The 20893-nt window shown below is 53.1% G+C and overlaps 1 long non-coding RNA gene across 6 annotated transcripts in view; it reads right to left on the minus strand.

Annotated features, from left to right (window-relative positions):
- The window catches only part of LOC100739485 (phosphatidylinositol-3,5-bisphosphate 3-phosphatase MTMR6), a 28850-nt gene that overhangs the window by 5436 nt on the left and 2521 nt on the right, over positions 1-20893 (minus strand). The window contains exons 2-12 of one of the 6 annotated variants that reach the window (XR_002336611.2): positions 16690-16806; positions 15760-15922; positions 14724-14881; positions 14404-14532; positions 9590-9724; positions 7348-7480; positions 6466-6575; positions 5652-5777; positions 2974-3023; positions 2042-2242; positions 90-221 (exon numbers count right to left, since the gene is read on the minus strand). This is a non-coding gene — a long non-coding RNA (phosphatidylinositol-3,5-bisphosphate 3-phosphatase MTMR6). Of the gene's footprint in view, positions 1-89; positions 1987-2041; positions 2243-2973; positions 3024-5651; positions 5778-6323; positions 6576-7347; positions 7481-9589; positions 9725-14403; positions 14533-14723; positions 14882-15759; positions 15974-16689; positions 16807-20893 lie in introns of all 6 variants that reach the window. The other 5 variants (XR_014818993.1, XR_014818994.1, XR_014818995.1 and 2 more) reach the window with 5 other exon arrangements.

A 20893-nucleotide genomic window follows, 5' to 3' on the forward strand; every position in this document is an offset into this window, starting at 1 on the left:
AAAAGCTCAACACGGGCCTATTTCAAACATGTCAAAAACAGTGCCGTGTGTCTGAGAAAAATCGAGGACCAACAGTAACGGCAACTTACTTAAAATTGAAGGACACTGTATTCGGCTCCAAAGCGGCAGCCACCTGGGCCCGGGGGCTGTAGAGGGGGTTCAAGTAGGGCCTCTGGTCGTCCAGGAGAAGCGGCCACAGGGAGTAGGTCTTCTCCTTCAGCCTAGCGAGACAGGGCCCGGCGCGCGCGCATCAAAGCAGGGGACAGTCTCGCGGGCCGACGTCCCGGCTCCAGCTTTTCCTCCCAGTCTCACCTCACCTCTGACTTCGGAATCCTCCCTCTGGCCCTCGTCACTCAGTCACCTCGTACAGAAGCCCAAGCCCTGCACCCAACGCGGGCCTCGCGCGTCCTGGCACAACCACACACACACATGACTCGCTAAGTGCCGCCGCTGCCACCCCTGTTCCGAGATGAAGGGACCACCGCGGCCCTCGGCCTGGCCTTCGTCTCGGGGCCCTGAGTCTGGCCTGTGGGGCCCGTGTTCCAGGGCGGGTACCCTGGTGTGAGTGGGTACACAACAGGGAGTCACGAAAAGTCAGGACCTTATTCCAGAGTCGGAAGACGCCAGTGACACACGGCAAATCGGAGCCGGCGTGCGTGGGTAAGGCGAGGACCAGCTGTACAGTCTGTGTGTTACATCATCACAGAACAGACGGGCGGTGGGGGGCGTGGGGAGCCCTCCCGTTTGTCCACGACCCCCGAGGGGGCCGGAAGGCAAGTGGAGGAGACTCCCGGGAAGCAGCGTGCGTGTCTGACCGTCATCCTCCTTAGGAGGCGGCTGCCACTAACAGGGGAAGAAGAGACTGTCCTGAAACAGCTCGAGTCGCCTGCGCCAAATGACGATGAGCCGCTGTGTATTCTTTCCCTTTTTTCCTTTGACGGCTGCACCCACGGCGTACGGGAGTTCCCGGGCCTGGCACCGAATCTGAGCTGCAGCTGCAGCAACACCAGATCCTTTAACCCCCCTGTGCCAGGCCGGGGATCGAACCCACACCTCTGCAGCCACCCGAGCTGCTGCAGTTGGATTCTTAACCCCCTGCGCCAGGGCGGGAACGCCGATGAGCCGCTGTTTAGAGCACACGGTGGCCCCTGCGGCCCAGAGCACACGCCCTCCTGCTCTCATCTGCTCCCCGGCCTTCCCTCTACGCAGCCCTAGTCTCATGAGCTCTGGGCTCTGTGTCCAGGCAGCCGAGCGAGGGCACGTGCTGCCTCCGATGCTCAGCAGCTCCTCTAACAGCCCCGTGTGCTCGGGGATCCCCCACTGCTCTGGGCGGACGACGGTAAGAAACTGAAAGCCAGGAGTTCCTGTCGTGGCGCAGTGGAAAAGAATCCGACTCGTATCCATGAGGGTGGGGGTTCAATCCCTGGCGTCGCTCCGTGGGTTAAGGAGCTGGTGTTGCCATGAGCTGTGGTGTAGGTCGCAGACCCACCTGGGATCTGGCGTTGCTGTGGCTGTGGTGTAGACCGGCAGCTACAGCTCTGATTCCACCCCTAGCCTGGGAACCTCCATACGCTGCAGGTGTGGCCCTAAAAAGCAAAAAAAAAAATAAAAGAAAAGGAACCTGAAACCCAGAAGCCCAACCTAAACATACACACACATCCCACATACACACATTATGTACGTACGTGACCTGTGTGTGCGCACACGCACGCGGGGCCCTCTGGCAGCCACAGCCCAGCCCACCCTCACATCGAACCTGCGCCCGAGGCCCGAGGTCCAGGGGCTGGTTCGGGGGGGACGGGCAGGGACCCAGCTCAGGGAAGACACGGGGCAGCCAACACAGGCAGGGCGATCCCCCAAGAACCGCCTGCTGGAAACGCGCGGCGGCATCGTCCCGCAAAACCCAAGGTTTCCGCCTTTCACTGCACGTCGAACCGCCGACCAACACTCTGCAGGATGTGTTTCTGCAGGATTTTTCTGTTCTAACTGTAAACAGGAAAAAAAAAAAAAAAAAAAAGCCCACTCGAACCCCCTGTCTTACTTGAGCTCTTCTTGTTCCTTCTGACAATTTCCGAGAAAGTTCCCGAACTGGCAGGAGTGAACGTGCTCGTGGATCTGGAGGAGACACGCTTCATTGAACTCGAAGGCCTGTGGGAACTGCTCGGTCAGGTGCCACACGCACTCCAGGAACTGAGTGAACACGGGTGACACTTCCTTCGGGTCGCCGTCCAAATGGCCACACCTGAGCCCCCGGAGAGCACAGGCTTGAGCAAAGGGCACCGAGACACGTCGACTGTGCGGGTGCTAAATTTGTTTTTTTTATTTATTTAATTTTATTTTTCTGTTTTTCTGCCATTTCTAGGGCCGATCCCTCAGCATAGGGAGGGTCCCAGGCTAGGGGTCAAATCAGAGCTGTAGCCTACACCAGAGCCACAGCAATGCAGGATCCGAGCCATGTCTGGGACCTACACCACAGCTCACAGCAACGCCGGATCCTTGACCCACGGAGCGAGGCCAGGGATCAAACCCTCAATCTCATGGTTCCTAGTCGGATTCGTTAAGCACTGAGCCACGACGGAAACTCCTGGGTGTTAAATTTAACTACACATCACTCCCCCCCCCCCCGCCGCCCCCTGGGACAATCCTAGAATGACACACTGGCATGAAAAAAAAAAACTGTTATGCTTTTGTGGAAACCATCCATACCTCTGAGTTTTTCAACTACAATCTGAAAGGGTCGGTGACCTTCTAACCACTACAGTCCAGACAAAAAGGAAGAAGAATGGCCATGAAGACGGGCCGAAGTATGACGTTTGAAAGAAGTGACAGAAAAAAATCAAGCCAGTCTTCATGCCAAAAAAAAAGCCACAGCACTCTCACCTCCCGTCAGACAGGTGGTTTCATGAAGCAAAGGAACATTCTGGCAGTCTAAACTCATCTTACCCAAGACCTAAATGTACAACCGTGACTCACCTCTCTGAAAATTTATGTCCAAAGGAGATCCAATCCTTTTCTATTAAAACCTTCAAGAGAAAAAGGAAAATCCATTTTATAACCCCTTGCAATCTTTTTCTGTCTAAAACGGATTAAATCCCACTATCTTAAAAACAGCACGTACCCTTGGAACCTATGGTTGCAAACAAAAACCAAAACTTTTAAATTATAAGCAAGAGACGGCAAGGACTTGGTTAGAGGTTGGCTTAACAGAGTGAAAATGAGGCATCAAAAGAAACAGAGTAGGGAGTTCCCTCGTGCCCCAGAGGGCTGAGGATCTGGCACTGTCACTGCAGTGGCTCTGGTTGCTGCTGTGGCGTGGGTTCGAGCCCTGGCCAGGGAACTTGTGCATGCTGCCAAAAAGAAAGAAATACAGCAGTCTCGTGACTGACATTTATTTCAGCTGCATTTGTTACCTTTTAAGTGGAAAGTGCATGTTATAAACACTATTGCATTTGCACTTTGGCACGTATGATGATGAGGCACAGATAAAAGGTTCAGAAACTTTAAATCCAAAGGTTACCCAGTGGTTAGGTGGGTATTAGCTGGGGGTGGATGGTTTAAACCTTTTGGCTCACTTGTACATTATCCACAAAGTACTTTTTAGAAAGAGTGATAAAGAACCCAGTGAAAGGTTGATAGGCAGGCGCACATGCTGCTGTCTAACCTCTTGACGAATGGCCTGTTTTCTCTGTCCCAGCTCTTCTCAAGCAACAGGCTCTTCATTATTTTCAGCCTCGTCCAAACACTGTCGTCTTCTCCGTATTTAACCCACTTTGTAATTTCATCGTATCATCACCAAGCACCGCATGGCCAACGTCGAATCCCCACTCCCAGCTCCCGGGACTGACTCACGGCTTTCCAGAAGGCCACAGAACATGTGGCTGAGACGCGGCATCTGCAGTCACGTGGCCTGGACTCAAATCCCAGCTCCCCCGTCCACCCCTGTTGGACCTCGGGCACATGGCCTTCGGGCTGGAGCCTGAGACCCTCCTGCGGGCCTCCACCAGCCTGTGCCCACCCACGGCCACGACTCCGCACCCTTCCTGCTGAACGCAGCCCCCGCTTGGCTCAGCGACAAGCAGGAGGGCACAGTCCTTCTGGCAACTGGGCCCAGAGCCTGGAAACGACCCTGGGAGAGGCGTCTTCTCTTCCACCTAAGGACACACTGTGAACAGCTCTCACTGTGCGGGTCCACCGTCCCCAGGGGTTGGGGCGGACCCGGCACCCCTCCCTCCTCTGTCGTCCGTGCCCCAGGCATGGCCTCTGCCCTGCCCTTTCTTCCTCTCAGAGCAGCTCCTACACGGGGTCCTGGTCTCCGCTCCCTCTGCCCCGAAGCCGCTGAGCCGTCCTGGAAGAGCTCTCAGCGTGTCACTGTCTCCTGCGTCAACGCCCTTTAACAGCTCCCAGTAGCCGAGGGGGTGGCATCCCCTCTTCCTTGGGCCTCAGCCGGCTCTTCTTCTGCACCAACGCCTCCCCACCCTCCCGTCGGACGCCGGCTGCAGCGACCTCAAGGAGCCGAGCTCTGGTCCCCACCGCTCCTCTGACCGGGGAGGCTCCTGCACGGTCTCTGGTCACACACGAGGACACGACAGGCCTTCACTGGGCCACCAAGCAGACACAACTACAGCTAAACCTGGCAAGGAGGGCACCCTCGTCTCACACACTCAAGGCAAGCGAGCCCTCCTTCGTTAGCAGCAGTTCCACCTGGAATCTGTCCCAGATTCAGTACGCTGGCACCACGAAAACCAGGATGGCTCTGAAAGGGACGCGGGGGCGTCAAGCCCTCCCCCGCTTTGAGAGGATGGCAGGTCCGGGGCTTTCTAACCCTAAACGACGGCGCCCACTGTCCACCAGGCTCTTCAGTGACTTTACCTGCCATGGGTCAGGGTGTAAATTCTGAAAACCTGAGTTCATCTGTCAGACGTTAAAAAGCAAACAAAAACCAGGAGCCCGGCTCTGGCATCGCAAAGCAGAAAAATGTGTGCTGCTATAAATTTCATCTTCAGACGTAAAACATGCTTCCTACCATGTAGGTACAATCAACAAATGAAAGACTTTTTTTCTTTTTTAAGCCACGTCTGCAGTGTATGGATGCTCCTGGGCCAGGAACTGAATCTGAGCTGCAGCTGGGACCTATGCCCCAACTGCCGCGATGCCAGATCCTTTAACCAATCACGCCCAGCCGGGGACCAAAGCCGCGCCGCCTCAGCACCCCCTGGGCTGCTGCAGTCAGGTTCCTGACCCGCTGCACCACAGCCAGAACTCCAGAAGATGAAGCCGTTCTAAGGCGAAAGGGTCCTGCAGAGTGTAATTTCCAAGGACCCTCATCTATGCCCTCTCTTCCGACGTTATCCACACTGAGACATCAGCGAGGGAGAAATACTGATTATTTCTATTGCAACATTTTATGGGGGAAAAAATGGTACATCTAAAACTGTTGTCAAAGACATGTCCCAAGATGAAATCCGGGACCTCAGGGTCCCAAGCTCAGCACTATGACACCTGGGGCCAGTTGCCCTCTGCTGCAGGGGCTGCCGTGGGCACTGCAGGGGGCAGCAGCCCGGGCCTCCACCAACTGCACCCTCTCCGGCAGTTGTCACAACTCCACAACGTCACGCCCATTTGAGACCCGGGTCTGGCCATCAAGTCCTTACCAGGAATCCTCGGAGGGTCCTGTAGTAGGGGTCCAGTAAGAGGGAGCCGAGGGAGCACACCTGGGCAGTCCTGTCCCAGCCGTCGGAGCAGTGCACCAGCACACTCGCGCTCTCCACCACGATGGCCTGCGAAGGGACCACACGCTGAGAGCCCAGCCACACCCCACAGGTGAGTGAGTCAGTAGGCGCTGCTCACCCAAAAGCCCATGACAAAGAAGAGGCACGACCGCATCAGTCACGCCACAGCACGATGGCCAAAAAAACAAGACAAGACACAAGACACACAACAGAGCAAATCCGCAAAAGACACAGACACTATATAGGTCACAGAGCTGTGGGATTCCTTCTGAAGTCCCTACAGGAGGCGCTACATGGTATTTTTTATTTATTTTATTATTATTATTTTTTTTTGCTTTTTTTAAGGGCCGAACCTGTGGCATAAGGAGGTTCCCAGGCTAGAGATCGAATCACAGCTACAGCTGCCGGCCTACACCACAGTCACAGCCACGGAGGATCTGAGCCATGTCTGCGACCTACACCACAGCTCACGGCAACGCCGGATCCTTAACCCACTGAGCGAGGCCAGGAATCGAACCCGAATCCTCATGGACGCTGGTCAGATTCGCTCCGGCTGAGCCACAATGGGAACGCCCTGCACGGTATTTGTAAGGCTCGGGTGAAAGGAACTTCATTACAGACGTAAAACACAGTAACGGCCACCTGACTGCAAAGGCCACCAGCCCCGACAGAATAACCCATCCCTTCCTTCCCAGCGAGGCAGCGCCCCCAAAGCACGTCGAGGGGTGATGGTTACTCGGGCAAGGAAGATGGCAGCATCCAGGACGGCTTTGATGTGGCGCAGCCACCCCGAGCTCTCCAGGCCGGAGTAGAAATCGTTGACGGAAAGGCCTTTGGTTCCGTTCACTGCAAGGGGAAAGGCGCCGGGTTAGACGCGGCCCGAGGCGGCCCTCCTGCTCTTCCAGAAGCCTCCGGCGAGGCGGGGAAGGAGCAGCAGGACGAGCCAAACCGGCCAGACTCTTTGTAACAGAGAACTTGATCTCAAAAGCTCCCGGAGGTGCTTGGGGGACATCTGCTGCGAGTCCCTGGGCTTTGCAGAAAGTTCCAATTCCCTTTGTTAAAAAATGAAAATGAAACACCAAAATGAAGCCCGAGTGTTTTGATTTTTAAAATCGTCAGAAAGAGTCTAATTTCCAAACAGTTTAAAAGAGTCTGATATTTTACTTGTTTTCACTGCACGTCATGACGAGCAAGTTAGCTTAATAGTTAAACAGAACCCGACCATAAATGAAGCCCTCCTGTACTGACTAATCAAGAATATCTGGTGGTGGCAATTCTTCCTAAAACCATTAAAACTGTACTGTCCAATGCAACAGCCACGACTCGAATATGGCTATGAAACAGGTCAATGTGGCTAGTCCAAACGGAGAGGTGTGGCAGTATAAAATACACACCTGTCAATTTCTAGAACTTAGAAAAAAGCAAAATACAGCACTACTAATTCTTTATAGGGACTACACGTTAGCACAATGCTTTTAATCTATTAGGTTAAGAAGAGTATTAAAATCATTTCAAGGGTTCTTTTTACCTCTTTGAATGTAAATTTTAATGATACAGGTGTAAGGTTTGTAATGTGACTTTAGCAAAGCTGCCGAGAAGGTAAAAGCAAAAATCATACCTTCCAATAATTTCTGGAGGCTGGACCGCATGACATGGATATTTTCAATTCCAACAAACTGAAATCTAATATTAGAATAGTTGTCTTCGTTTTCATAACCTTTTCCCGCTGCTCTGTTGGCCATTGCATTCAGCTAAAATTTGAAATTTCAGAAATTTAGACACAAGGTGCTTTGGTTTTGTAACTTACTTCGCTTACCAAAACATCACGAGAACACTCAATAAAGCGCACTACAGCGAGAGGCGTCTGAAGGAACCCATCAGACCTGAGCATGCTGGCATGTTTTAATAACTGAGACGCCTCACGTGGGTCACCAACAGTACAGAAGGACCCTATGAAGTAAGAGTAAAACCTGAGTGCTAACAGCAGGATCAGACAAGAGGTTCCCCACAAAAAATTCATGAAACGAATTCACTGATGTTTTCAGTCAGTTTCCCATATGTCTGCAGTATTTCCACATTTTTTGAAAAAGAAAGAAATATCTCCCAAGTCCTGTGTGATTCTGAGATGAGCGGGGCGGGATGTGGGGGGGGGGTTACAGAATGAATCTAGGGGAGTCACTCAGAACAAGCCGGAGCCCTTGATCATCAGAAGCCCCAGGGGGCCCCCAAAATCAGATCTGAAGGAGACGAGGGACTGCGTGAGGTTCCTGGAGCGCCACACAGTACACGACAGGGCCTGATACACCTGCAAGGCCTGGGCCTCAATTACCCTGGTTTCTAGGGAGGAAAGACCGCCCCAGGCTCATGGTCTTTGGTTTGAGGGCAAATGCCAGCAGAGGTGCACTTAGCACTGGCAGGCTTGCTCCTTCCAGACCAGGGTTGCCCAGAGCACGTTCCTACAGTTTTCGAAGGATTCCGACGGCCCTGGATGACACAGAATCTAAACTGGGAGAGCGCGCTGCTTTCCATGCAGCGGGCTAGGGCCCAGGCTGCTAAGAAATACAGTGAAGAGTGGCCCCTGACTCCCTGGCTCTGCACCACCTACGAGGACTAAGGCACGGCTTAGATGGCAACATGCCCCGCGGTGTTACTCCTTGAGTTCAGCCAGCGCATCAAGGCCGTCGGAGGAAGACTCGTTTTCTGGGTGCAAGTCAATCATGCAAGTAAGAGCGATGGGGGCCTGAGGAACAAATCACCCCCAGACCCCACATTCAGAAAGCCTTAAACTACCATCATCCTTTGTAACTAACGTCACCTAAAGACAGTTCTAACCAATGAACACCCCCCAGATTGCACAAGAAACCACAATTTTTCTCCCAAGAGCTGTCACCAACCCAAGATCTTGACTTGCAAGCATGCCTTTGTGTATAAACACAGTACGATCAAATCATCGATGTCTACTTTTTGATACTTCTTAATTTACTCAAATTAACTTTATCTTCTCTTTTCTCCAGTATCTTTTGAGGGACTGCACAATGATGAGACTCCTTCTACAACGGCTACCACTCCTTTCAACACTGCTGCCTAAAACGGCGGACTGTATCGCTCACTCGCTTTTTCTCATCGCTTTCTCTTATTTTCTCATCATTCCAGATTTTTGAAGAAATCCTCACTACAATTCTGCCAATGTCCTTTTGTGTAGCCCACCAGCTCTGCACGCGATGCTATAATAAAAATTAAAAGTAATGTTAGCTTGACTAATGGAGGACTTCGATGACTTCAGCTTTAGGATCCTAGAGGAAGTGGTGGCTTAACTGTGTTTAGGAAAAGAAAAAGGGATTCTGACCGTCTGATCCCAATGCTCACAAGCTATCCTGACATCGCAGACACCTAACAGAACAGCCAGCTGCACCCCCCGCTATTCAGAATTCTCCAGTCCAAGGCGCTCTAGGTAAGCTCGCTACCTCTCTTCCCCATCGTCTTGAACATTCTCCACGAACGCTAAGCTGTTCCGTCGAGGGAAAGCTCTCCCAGAAGGAATCTCTCATTTTCACAGCACGCACACTATTCGGTACTTCTTCGCAATGACATACGCCGCGTCTACCATCGCGTGTCCCCACTATGAAATTCGGCGTTTCCCTAAGCTGCTTTATTTACAGAAGAAGGGCCTTCTGGGGCACTGGGAAATTGGTCTCCGAGGCTGGCATCCTTGAAAAGACTGACTCCCTTGGCATCGGGAGCCTCGGCTCATTGAAAACTAGGATGCAGAGGTTTCAAAGCTGGACAGAGTGACCGACTCCCACTAAGCGAACTAGCCAGACGACCGAGCCAGGGCATGGGGCGGCGCTCGGGACACGTACCCTGGGCCTGGTGTCCATGACGTACATGAAGCGGTTGGCCGGGGTGGCTTTGCTGATGGCCTGAAGCAAGTGCTCATCCTCCAGGCACCGGGCGCTGAAGCCCGACAGCGGCTGACTGCACCGGCAAATGGCCGCCTGGTTTCAAACACAGAGGGAACAGGTTATCCGAAGGCGTCGAAACCGTGCCTCAAAAACACGCTTACGAGGAATCAAAGAGGGTTCCCTCCAGGGCGCGACGGGATCCTGGGCCTCTGGGGAGCGCTGGGACGCAGGGTCGATCCCTGGCTGGGCACACCAGGTTAGGGACCCGGCCTTGCTGTAGCTGGGGCTTAGGTCGCAGCTGCGGCTTGGATCTGATCCCTGGCCAGCCTGGGATCGCCACATGGCGTGAGGGCAGCCAAAACAAAAGACCACCCAGAAACTGAAAGTTACAATCCAACGTGCCACCTGCTTAAAGGTTGGCAGGACACCTTAGGGCAACACGGATGCAACCAGAGGTCACCCCACTAACTCAGAGCACGACAAGCACCATCAGACGTCCCTTGTGTGTGGAACCTGTAACACGGCACAGACGAACGTAGCTACGAAACAGAAATAGACTCAGAGACACGGGGAACCGGTGACCTGCGGTTGCCGAGGGGCAGGGGCAGGGGCAGAGGAGGGCAGCATGCGGGGGGGGAATCCCCAAACGCAGGCTGCTCCGCAGAGGAGGGATTAACATCGAGGTCCTCCCAAGAGCTCGGGGAGCCGGATTCAGTACCGAGAGAAACCACACGGAAGAGAATATGGGGCAGCAACACAAAAGCAGTGGCTGTTGGATGAGATATTTAGGGTTGTTTGAAGTCTTAACAAAAAAAAAGATTTAAGAGATCTAGACATGTATACTTTTTCTCCAATCCCGTCCATACCAGCTCCATCAACCCTACTCACTCCAACCACTGTGTCATCAAGGGAAAAAAGGAAACGCCAATTCATATCTACATTTAAAATTCACACACGAGGAGTTCCCGTCGTGGCACAGTGGTTAACGAATCCGACTAGGAACCATGAGGTTGCAGGTTCGGTCCCTGCCCTTGCTCAGTGGGTTAAGGATCCGGTGTTGCCCTGAGCTGTGGTGTAGGTTGTAGACGCGGCTTGGATCCCGCGTTGCTGTGGCTCTGGCGTAGGCCGGTGGCTACAGCTCCGATTGGACCCCTAGCCTGGGAACACCATATGCTGCGGGAGCGGCCGAAGAAATGGCAAAAAGATCAAAAAAATAATAATAATAAAAAAAATAAAAAAATAAAATTCACACACGAAATGAAATCATGAAAATGTAAGAGAAGTAAGTGATAACCTTATTTTTTCAGACCTACTTTCTAAGCTGGGCACCGAAAGTCTATTTTCTACTTTTTTTGTTGTTGTTTTTTAGGGCCACATCCAAGGCACATGGAATTTCCCAGGCTAGGAGTTGAATTGGAGCTGCAGCTGCCGGCCCACGCCACAGCCACAGCCCCAGCCACGCAGGATCAGAACTGGATCTTCGACCTACACCACCGCTCAGGGCAACGCTGGATCCTTAACCCTTTGAGCAAGGCCCAGGATCGAAGGCCTGTCCTCACTGATACTTGTCAGGTTCGTTATTGCTGAGCCACAGTGGGAACTCCTGAAGGTCTATTTTCAGCTGGGCTTTCCAATAAAAATACAGACAAACTTGGGTGTGTCAGAGGCCATGCCCAGGGATAAAGTCCAAGTCCCCACAACCGTGTCTGAAAAGTAGATTAGGAACTTGTACAAAGTTTTATTTGACCTCTGGCTCCTGCTAAAACCCAGCTACACTTCCAATAGAGGAACTTGAAACGTATGACACGAAAGGTCGGACAGTCAGAGACGGAGGGAGAGACGTCAATAAAACGTGGGGAAGTCGGGAGTTAAGAGCCTGACACGGTGGCCTTGAGGAGGTGGGTTCAATCCCTTGCTCATTGGTTTAAGGATCTCGAATTGCCATGAGCTGTGGTGTAGGTCACAGACGCAGCTCGGGTCCCATGTTGCTGTGGCTCTGGTGCAGGCTGGCAGCTACAGCTCCGATTAGACCCCTCGCCTGGGGACCTCCACATGCCGTGAGAGCGGCCCTAGAAATGGCAAAAAAAAAAAAAAAAGACAAAAAGAATCCAACACAGTGTCCTTAAGGATGCAGGTTTAATCCCTGGCCTTGCTCAGTGGGTTAAGGACCCGGTGTTGCCACAAGCTGTGGCGTAGGTCGCAGATGAGGCTCGGATCTGATGTGGCTGTGGCTGGGATGTAGGTGGGCAGCTGCACTCTGATTTCACCCCCGGCGCAGGAACTTCCAAATGCCGCAGGTGAGGCCCTGAAAAGGAAAAAAAAAAAAAAAAAAAAAATACACTGTGGGGAAATCTGAGTAGACTGACCAGTAATAACCTATCTACCAGAGCAAAGAAAGTCGACCACTGATCACAAGTTAGTCAGATAAACGAAGAAAGGTGTTTTGAGCAGCAAACCCCAGGAAGGCTCGAGATCTGACATCTCTGAAAGCCTGATGGGGTGTCACTCCAAACAGCCGTACCCACCCAAGCCAGAGGGGGAAGTAAAGCCCACAGAAGGCAACATGAGAGCCGCCCACCCGCCCCCACATCTGGGTCCTGAGCAGACTTCTACACACGGTGGCATGAAAATCACAACAGAAAAAAAACCAAGGAAAGAGGTCCCTCACACACACAAGCCAACTCCCAGACCTCAGGCTTAAACAGGAGAGGCCAGCCGAGAAGCAGACACTTGAAAGACATGGAAAACAACAAGACCAAAATAAAAAGAGGAAGAAAGAACTGAGCAAACAGGTTACAAATGCAAGGAACACAAGAATTCTTTTCTGGGCTTTTTTTTTTTTTTTTTTTTTTTGGTCTTTTTAGGGCCACACTCGTGGCACATGGAAGTTCCCAGGCTAGGGGTCCAACTGGAGCTGCAGCTGCCAGTCTACACCACAGCCACAGCAACGCCGGATCCGAGCCGCGTCTGCAACCTACACTACAGTTCACGACAATACTGGATCCTTAACCCACTGAGCGAAGCCAGGGATCGAACCTGCGTCCTCATGGATGATAGTCAGATTCGTTTCCACTGAGCCACAATGGGAACTCCAAGAATTCTTTTTAAAATTCTTTTTAACACCTGCACAGTCATATCCAAGGATAGGAAACAGTCTCTACAAAGTTCAGAAAACAAGAGACAGTTCTTGGATTTCTAAAACACTACAGCAAGAAGAAAGGAGCCAGGAGATGGACAGGAGAAAAGGTTGAGGAGATTTGACCTTCTAGAAGGAGATAAAAAGGAGACAAATTAAGAAAAACGGAAGTTTACGCTAGGAAGCCCACTAGTCAACATGCCCACACAAACGTACAAAGAAAACCAAGAGAAGAGAGGAAGTTACCAAAGAAATAGAGAAGCAATTTCCCCAAACGGAGCCCTGAGGTTCCAAACAGAGCTTAAGACAACAAGGTAAGGCCCATCGTGGTGAAATTTCAGAATACCAGCAAAAAAAATCAAAAAAGAGTCCCGGGAGTTCCTGTCATGTCGCCATGGAAATGAATCCGACCAGTAACCACGGGGATGCAGGTTCAATCCCTGGCCTTGCCCAGTGGGTTAAGGATCCGGTGTTGCCATGAGCTGTGGTACAGGTGTCACAGACTTGGCTCGGATCCCGTGCAGCTGTGGCTGTGGTGTAGACCGGCAGCTGCAGCTCCGATGAGACCCCGAGCCTGGGAACCTCCATATGCCGCAGGTGTGGCCCTAAAAAGCAAACAAACAAACAAACAAAAAACCTAAAAGCTTCCCAAGAGAAAAAAATCAGGTCACAGAGGAGTGGGAGTCAGAACTGGCATCGATTCCTCACGTTACGAGCTGTGAGATGCAGGAAAAATGACTCGCCCTCTCTGAACGACGTTTCCCCGTTCGTGAGGTGCCGGGAGTCAGTCGTCGGCCTCATAAAATCACACGAGCGTGCCAGGCACATAAAGCACTAAATACTCGGCACCGCCTGGCCGGCCGTATGGACGACAGAGGTGAACCTGCCCGTGCCGGGCAGTCGCTGCTCCAGCGCCTCAGTCCTCGGGCTCCTCCTCCACCTCCTTGTACCACAAATGCTGCGCGACTGAGGCGCTTACTAGTGCCCTGGGAGCCTGGAGAGACCCTCCGCCCAGGAGTTGGCTTGTCAGAACTATCTGGTTTCCCCCAAAACAAGCAGGATCCAAAGACCAGCACAGGAAAGGAAGAAGCAGCCACCTGCCACAAACACTATTTTCAAGCGGCTGCTGAAAGGACAGAAGGAGGGAGGGATGGATGGATCGGGAAGCTGACAAGCCTGACGGTTTCCGGATTCCAGGGTCACTGTGTTTTAAAATTTCAGAAAGACAGAGTTCCCGTCGTGGCGCAGAGGAAAGGAATCTGACTAGGAACCATGAGGTTGCGGGTTCGACCCCTGGCCTCGCTCAGTGCGTTAAGGATGCCGTGTTGCCGTGAGCTGTGGTGTAAGTCGCGGATGCGGCTCGGAGCCTGTGTTCCTGTGGCTGTGGAGTAGGCTGGCAGCTACAGCTCCGATGAGACCTCTTGCCTGGGAACCTCCATGTGCCGCGGGTGCGGCCTTAAAAAGACAAAATATAAATTAATTAAATAAAATTTCAGGAAGACAAGCAAAGGACAAAGCAGCAGTTTTCCATCGGCAATTTAACACCCCGACCTCTTAAGGCGCAGGTGTGTGCTGTGTGCAGCCTCCCCCCGGGGACGGGTCCCACTGCGCTGGGAAGTCCGAGGGCAGCCCCTACCTCCTTGGCCTGATGGTAGTAGGACAGGACCGGGAAGCGACCCTTGCTGCGGAACTTGGAACTGCCCACAATGATGGGTTTGCTCGCTATCCGCGGAACGTAGAGGTCCCTGGGGTAAGTCTCGCAAATCTGCAAAAACCAGTCAAAACAAAACCATTCTACTCCCAGGTCAGAAACCAAGAGGCGAAAAGAATCACCTCTGAAATCCTCTAGAACTTCTTAAACGCGAGAAGAGCGCACAGCGCGTGGACGAGGGGCCGCCAGGATGGTCTGACCGCTCGGCACGGACACGGGGTCTCTCCACCAGGGCATGAGGTTACCTTGTAGTCGCGGTTGGCATCAGACAGCTGCCAGTTGGAATTGGGCAGCCCCATCCGCTTGTACTCCTCAGCCAGGTCCAGGAGCTGCCAGCCTCGCTGCCGTTCAGACTCATTTTGTTGGGGATTATAAGAGAAGGCGTACAGATCTTCGTATTTAGCTGCAACACAAAAAATACATAAGCGTTCAAATGCAAATTTTTTTTTTTTTGTCTTTTTGCCATTTCTTGGGCTGCTCCTGCAGCATATGGAGGTTCCCAGGCTAGGGGCTGAATCGGAGCTGTAGCCTCCTGCCTACGCCTGAGCCACAGCCACGCGGGATCCGAGACGCGTCTGCAACCTACACCACAGCTCACGGCAACGCCGGATCCTTAACCCACTGAGCAAGGGCAGGGATCGAACCCGCAACCTCAGGGTTCCTAGTCAGATTCGTTAACCACTGAGCCACGACGGGAACTTCCCTCAAATGCAATTTATAGATTGTGATGATCACTGTACAACTATAGATGTAATAAATCCCTTGACCAATAAAAAAAAAATACAAAAATTAAAAAAAATGCAATGTACAGGACTCAATGCACATGACAAAGGCAAGTATTTTTCAGTTTCACCCCCTCATTTTTTTTTTTTTTTTTTTTTTTTTTTGTCTTTTTGCCATTTTCTTGGGCCGCTCTTTGCGGCACATAGAGGTTCCCAGGCTACAGGTCGAATCAGAGCTGAAGCCACCAGCCTACACCAGGGCCACAGCAACTCGGGATCCGAGCTGAGTCTGCAACCTACACCACAGCTCACGGCAATGCCGGATCGTTAACCCACTGAGCAAGGCCAGGGATTGAACCCGCAACCTCATGGTTCCTAGTCGGATTCGTTAACCACTGCGCCACGACGGGAACTCCTCACCCCTTCACTTTTAAAGAAGCTTCAGAGAGATCGCTAACCGCTGAACATACTTGACCGAAGCGTGAAGCGCAAAACAACAAGGACACATGAGATCAAGCACGGCGGGGGACCCCTGGCAAGGAGCGGGCCAGCCGGGCACCTTGTTTGGACAGCTGCAGCAGGGAGTTGTAGACGTCGTGGCAGTCCCTCTCCCGGGGCACGACGAAATGCACGATGCGGAAGTTCTTGCACTGAATCACCAGCGGGCACCCGGCCGTCGTCAGAGCCAGCTTGTCCACCGAGGCGATGTGGTGGTGCAGGATCTAGGGCACGACAGAAGCTCCTGCGTGGCTACACGGAGGCACTGGGCATCGCTGCCTCCGGAGGGCCAAGTGTTAGCAACGCCCCCCTCCAACTCTCCAACTCAGCCTCGGTGCCCTACGCCTCACGCGCACACGGCAGCATCGTCAGGACCAAACGCCCCGGCCGGAGACGCGCGCCCACCCTCCCTCCTTCCCCCGCCCCAAAGGCTCTGCATCCTGCTCCCCCAGGGCGCTGCCCGTGGGCTCTCACCCGAGCGACTAGCTGCAGCCTCCTGAATATGCTCTCTCTGTGTCCACCCACACGGAACCCCCCCCCAGGCCATCTGCTACAAGGCAGAGGACTGACCACTAAAAAGCACCCCAAGGAGTTCCCTGGTAGCCTAGTGGTTAAGGACCTGGTGTGGTCACTGCTGTGGCGTGGGTCCAATCCTTGGGCCCAGGAACGTCCACGTGCTGCAGGTATAGCAAACACACACACACACAAAAGCAATCCCCCCCCCCAAAAAAAAGCCACCTAGGCATGGTACTCCCCTCTTGTGTAGCCTCATTTCAGGTTCCTGCCCCCACTGCTAAGCCCCGGGACACCGGCCTCAGCCCAGCTCCTTCGCACACACTGAGCTGCACCTACTGCCCGGGACACAGGCGCTCTGCCTCTTCGCTCAGGAACCTGTAGGTGTGAGTTCCGACCTGCGCTTCAAACCCATCACCGAGAAAGAGGTCCACAGTCCTCGCGCCAGCGCCTTTTTTGCACCGAGGCCCCTTCTTACCCAGGTTTCCTTCTGATGCGAGTCTATGAACAGCAGGTGTGTGGCCGTGAGGTACAGGGTGCCCGTCAAGGACTTGCTGCTGGTGCTGAACCGGTCAAGTAACTTCACCTGCTCAACCTGAGAAAAGGAAGCGGGGTGAGTGCTCGCTTCAAAAGCAGTATAAATGCTTTTTCCGGGACCCTGGCATTAAAAGGCCCATTTTCAATTTTTCGCCTCCTTTGGTTCAAAAACATGAGCTTACTTCACGCTGCAAGTTCCATTTCAACTCTCGTGGGACATTCATAAACCACAGGCAATGTTACAAACAGAACCAGCAGAGAGGAACGCTGTAAAAAAATTACCAGGAACACAAAAGGAGTGGGGAAGAAGGGGTGCGACATAAACAAACATAAACATAGTCCACGCAACATACACGAAGTTGGCAAATCAAGAAGTAAACAAATAAGGTTACGGTCTAGCGTCACGAGAGTAAACGACCAGAAACAACATGCCAGGGAACCGCTGAACGACAGCAAACTCTGACTCACGGCCCTCACCCAGGACTCTGCGTGGATCACGCGGGCCCCTCCCCGACACAGCCTCTTCTGCCTCCCTGAGGCCAGGCATCCTTCAGGGCGCACTGATGCCCTGTTTCTCATTTCCCGGGAAATGGATTAATTACTAATGTCAGCTTTGAATTCCTTCCTGGCTCTGAATTCACGTGCACCCACTATGTCACAGGCTGCTTCTCTGCCCTCTACTGAGACAGCGAGAAGCACATCTTCATGGAGAGTAGAGACACACACACACACACACACACACACACACACACGGGTGCCACCAGAGATCGGGGTTATCGTGGGCCAAGGAGGTGCAGGAAGCTGCTGTTTTGAGAAGATAGTATTTGTTACTACCCATTCTCACGGGGGTGGGGGGTGTAAAAGAACCAGTAGCAACTTAAAAATGTTAACGCACAGCTAGAGAAGCCGGTTATAGCTAGTTCTCTAGGTTGGGTGTCTGCAAAGCCACACGGTGGCTAGAATCTCGTTAAGCGTACACTTTCACTGCATGTTTTCTCTTCTCTTTACTAAAACTGAAGAAAAACGCCATTATGAAGTTACGGTCTCCCAAATCGTCACCTGTTAAAAGGCTATCAGCTCTGCCCCCTGAGAAATTCAACCCGATAAAGAGTTGCTGTTTTTTAATTTATAACAGCCCTTGCTCAAATACATCAAAATGCAAATATTTGGTTTTGATACAAAACCTTATCTGCACCGGCTAAGGCACTGAATTGATCTATAACAGGTGCCTCTAGAAACTTAGAGACACGATCTAAGTTGTGCAGCTCAGCCTGACAGCTGATTTGAAAGACAAAAGTGACACACTGTCCTTCAGCCAAGAGGAAAACTTCCTTCTTATAACCTGAAGGACGATTTCTCTCAGAAGTCCACACGTGTTCCGCTAATCTGGTCCATCTCTACCTGGTGCAGAAACCCAGCTTTATTATACCACGTGCTTCCCATCAAAACAGAAACACCCTTTTTTTTTTTTTAGGGTCCCACCCACGGCATATGGAAATTCCCAGGCTAGGGGTTGAATCAGAGCTGCAGCTGCCCGCCTACACCACAGCCACGGCCATGCCAGATCTGAGTTGCATCTGCGACCCACGCCACAGCTCAGAGCAACACCAGATCCTTAACCCAATGAGCAAGGCCAGGGATCAAACCCGCACCCTCATGGATACGAGTCAGGTTCATTACCACTGAGCCACATGGGAACTCCAAAACTTAAACACTTTTAAAACACATGAACACCGTTGACTCAACTGTGCGAGGCTCAGACACTCTGGCCCAACAACAGCCACCACCAGAACATAAACCTCACCTGTCTCATTTCCCGAAGCATCAAAACAAAGAGTTAATGGCTCTAAAAGAAGGACAAGGGATGCACAGAACTGTGTCAACATCGGCTGACTTAGAGGCCACTTGGATCAGAGAGAAAAGCCAAGGGGTTTACAAAGGGGGCTGATTTTATTTCCCTTTATTTAATTAAACGTTAACTCTGTTTTTTACAAAAGTCCACATGAAGTGTTTTCATCTGAGGATTTTAAAAAGACCAGCAACACTGGCAATCTCTGCGTGGGTGTGAGAGACAATAAAAGAAACCTGAATCCATTCAGAAACATTTGCTTAATACTTAAAGCTCTAAAAAAATAAGAGATTTTCTGAGAAATCCTAGACTATGGTCGTCTCTGCTAAAAACCCTAAGATAAACTGAAAAAACCGAAGGGGTCGCATCTTTTTCTTTGCTGACATCATCAGCCTTTCCAACCACAGACCCGGTTTGCTCAGCAGCGGCTCATGTGCCTGGCAGCACTTTCCCGAGGCGGCCCGAGCCTCCCGCAGGTGCTCTGGGTCAGGGGAGCCACAGCAGCTCCCAGCCCCTGGAGCTCTGGCGTCGGACCCTCGATCCAGGCACCGCCACCCCGGGCAGAAAGGAACCAAGGAACTGGGGAAGACGGAGGGGTTATGGGAAAAGAAGAGAAAAGGAAGCAGGGAGGAGAGAGCTGGGGGTGGGGGCGGAACGGCCACCGCAGGCCCTAAACTGCCGTCTAGTGGGACGGCTGCCAAGCCCAGGCCTGCCCTGAGGGGCCCCAGTGGCCTACGGGGGGTCACAAGCCAGCTGACCACGAAGCTGGAAATGAAAAACACAGGGAGTCACAACCTTCAGACCCCCACCCACCCCGAGAGGGAACAGTGGCCTCAGGGACCAATGCCCCTCCCCAAAGGTCCGTGACCGCCACCTGTACCCATTCCGCAGCCGCAGGACGAGGCCACCACAGCAGGAAGGTCCTGGCAAGGCTCCTCGGGCCCCGTGTGGTCCCTCCCTACAGCCGGGCGTCCACCTGGGACGCCTGGCATCCTCACCCCACGTCCCGCCAAGGATCAGCTGTCGGAAGGAAGCAAAGAGCGGGGGCTCCCTGGTGGCTGGGTGGGCAGGACTTGGCGCCTTCACCCCTGCAGCCCGGGTTCAATCCCTGGGCTGGGACCTGAGATCCCACGTCACCTGTGTGAGGCGGTCGGGGAGCATCGCGAGGGCAGAGGGCTGTCTTTTCCGTGCGGGTCTCCCCAGCTCCCAAGAGGGCCTCTGACCGCGTAAAGCACCCTGGGAAGCGATGGCAGATCCGGCACCGCCCAGCCCCGCGTCACCCCAATTTGCTTTCTGCAGCACTGGATGCAGCGACACCCAGGAAGAGCTTCGGACCCACTCAGTCAAAGCCCAGGCTGGCCTTCCAGGCCCCACGGTAACACCTGCCACCCTCCATGCCCCCCGCTCCAGCCACCAGGGCCTCGCTGGTTCTCAGCAACCACGTGTCCCGAAGTCCCATGTGCTTCTGCTCCTGCCGCTCCCTCCGTGGGGCCCGGCCCTCCCAGGTCTGTACCCCGGGTCCCTGGCCCCCGTCTCCGCTGTCCTCCCCAGTCCCACCTGGCTTTCTCCACAGCGTCTCCATCCATCACGCCCGCCCGAAGGATTCTGCTCTGGGTCTCCCCCCACTAGAAAATGAGCTTGATGCGGGCAGGGGTCTGTGATGAGCCCGCTGCCCATCCCTCAGCGCCTAGAACAGGGTGAGGCCCTGGAAACGGGGCGCCCTTCCCACTTCCCCTCATTCCCTCTGCTTCGGCCTCTTCTCCACAGGCTCCGGCACCCACGCACGAAAACCTCAACCACCCCTCAACACCGACCACTCCCAGGTCTTGTCTCTGGGCCGGACCTTCTCCGCAGCCCTGACCCACAGGACTCGCGTCCATCCCTGCGGGCAGGCACCGACCCCCGACCCAGGGCTCCGAGGAGATGCTACGCGCGGAGGCGGGGTTGGACCAGCTGAGAGGACCACGCTGGCATCACCGCCCACGGCGCCACCTCGCCCCAACAACTCTCAGAATGCACTGTGACATCCAGACCAGGTGTGCTCGCTGTTCTCTGCCCAGAGTCTGCATGGTGCCCGACACGGGAACAGGGAGCTAGGAAGTATGTATTTACCTGCAGTTTACGTGCAGCCACTGTAGATTATTCCAGAGCAGGAGTGGGCTAATACTAGATGAAAACCCAAGGTACCAGAGGAGCACACCTGAGAAGTGACTTTATCAGAAAACTAGTCAGAAACCTTTCGGTCCTTAAACAGGCATCAAAAACACCTCACTAAACCACGAGCATGGGCACTGTG

Source organism: Sus scrofa, chromosome 11 (assembly GCF_054392235.1).
Source record: "Sus scrofa isolate SSC_HxYL_T2T_F1_AM1 chromosome 11, Sscrofa_HxYL_maternal_Yorkshire_Landrace_v2.0, whole genome shotgun sequence".
NCBI classification, from domain to species: domain Eukaryota; kingdom Metazoa; phylum Chordata; class Mammalia; order Artiodactyla; family Suidae; genus Sus; species Sus scrofa.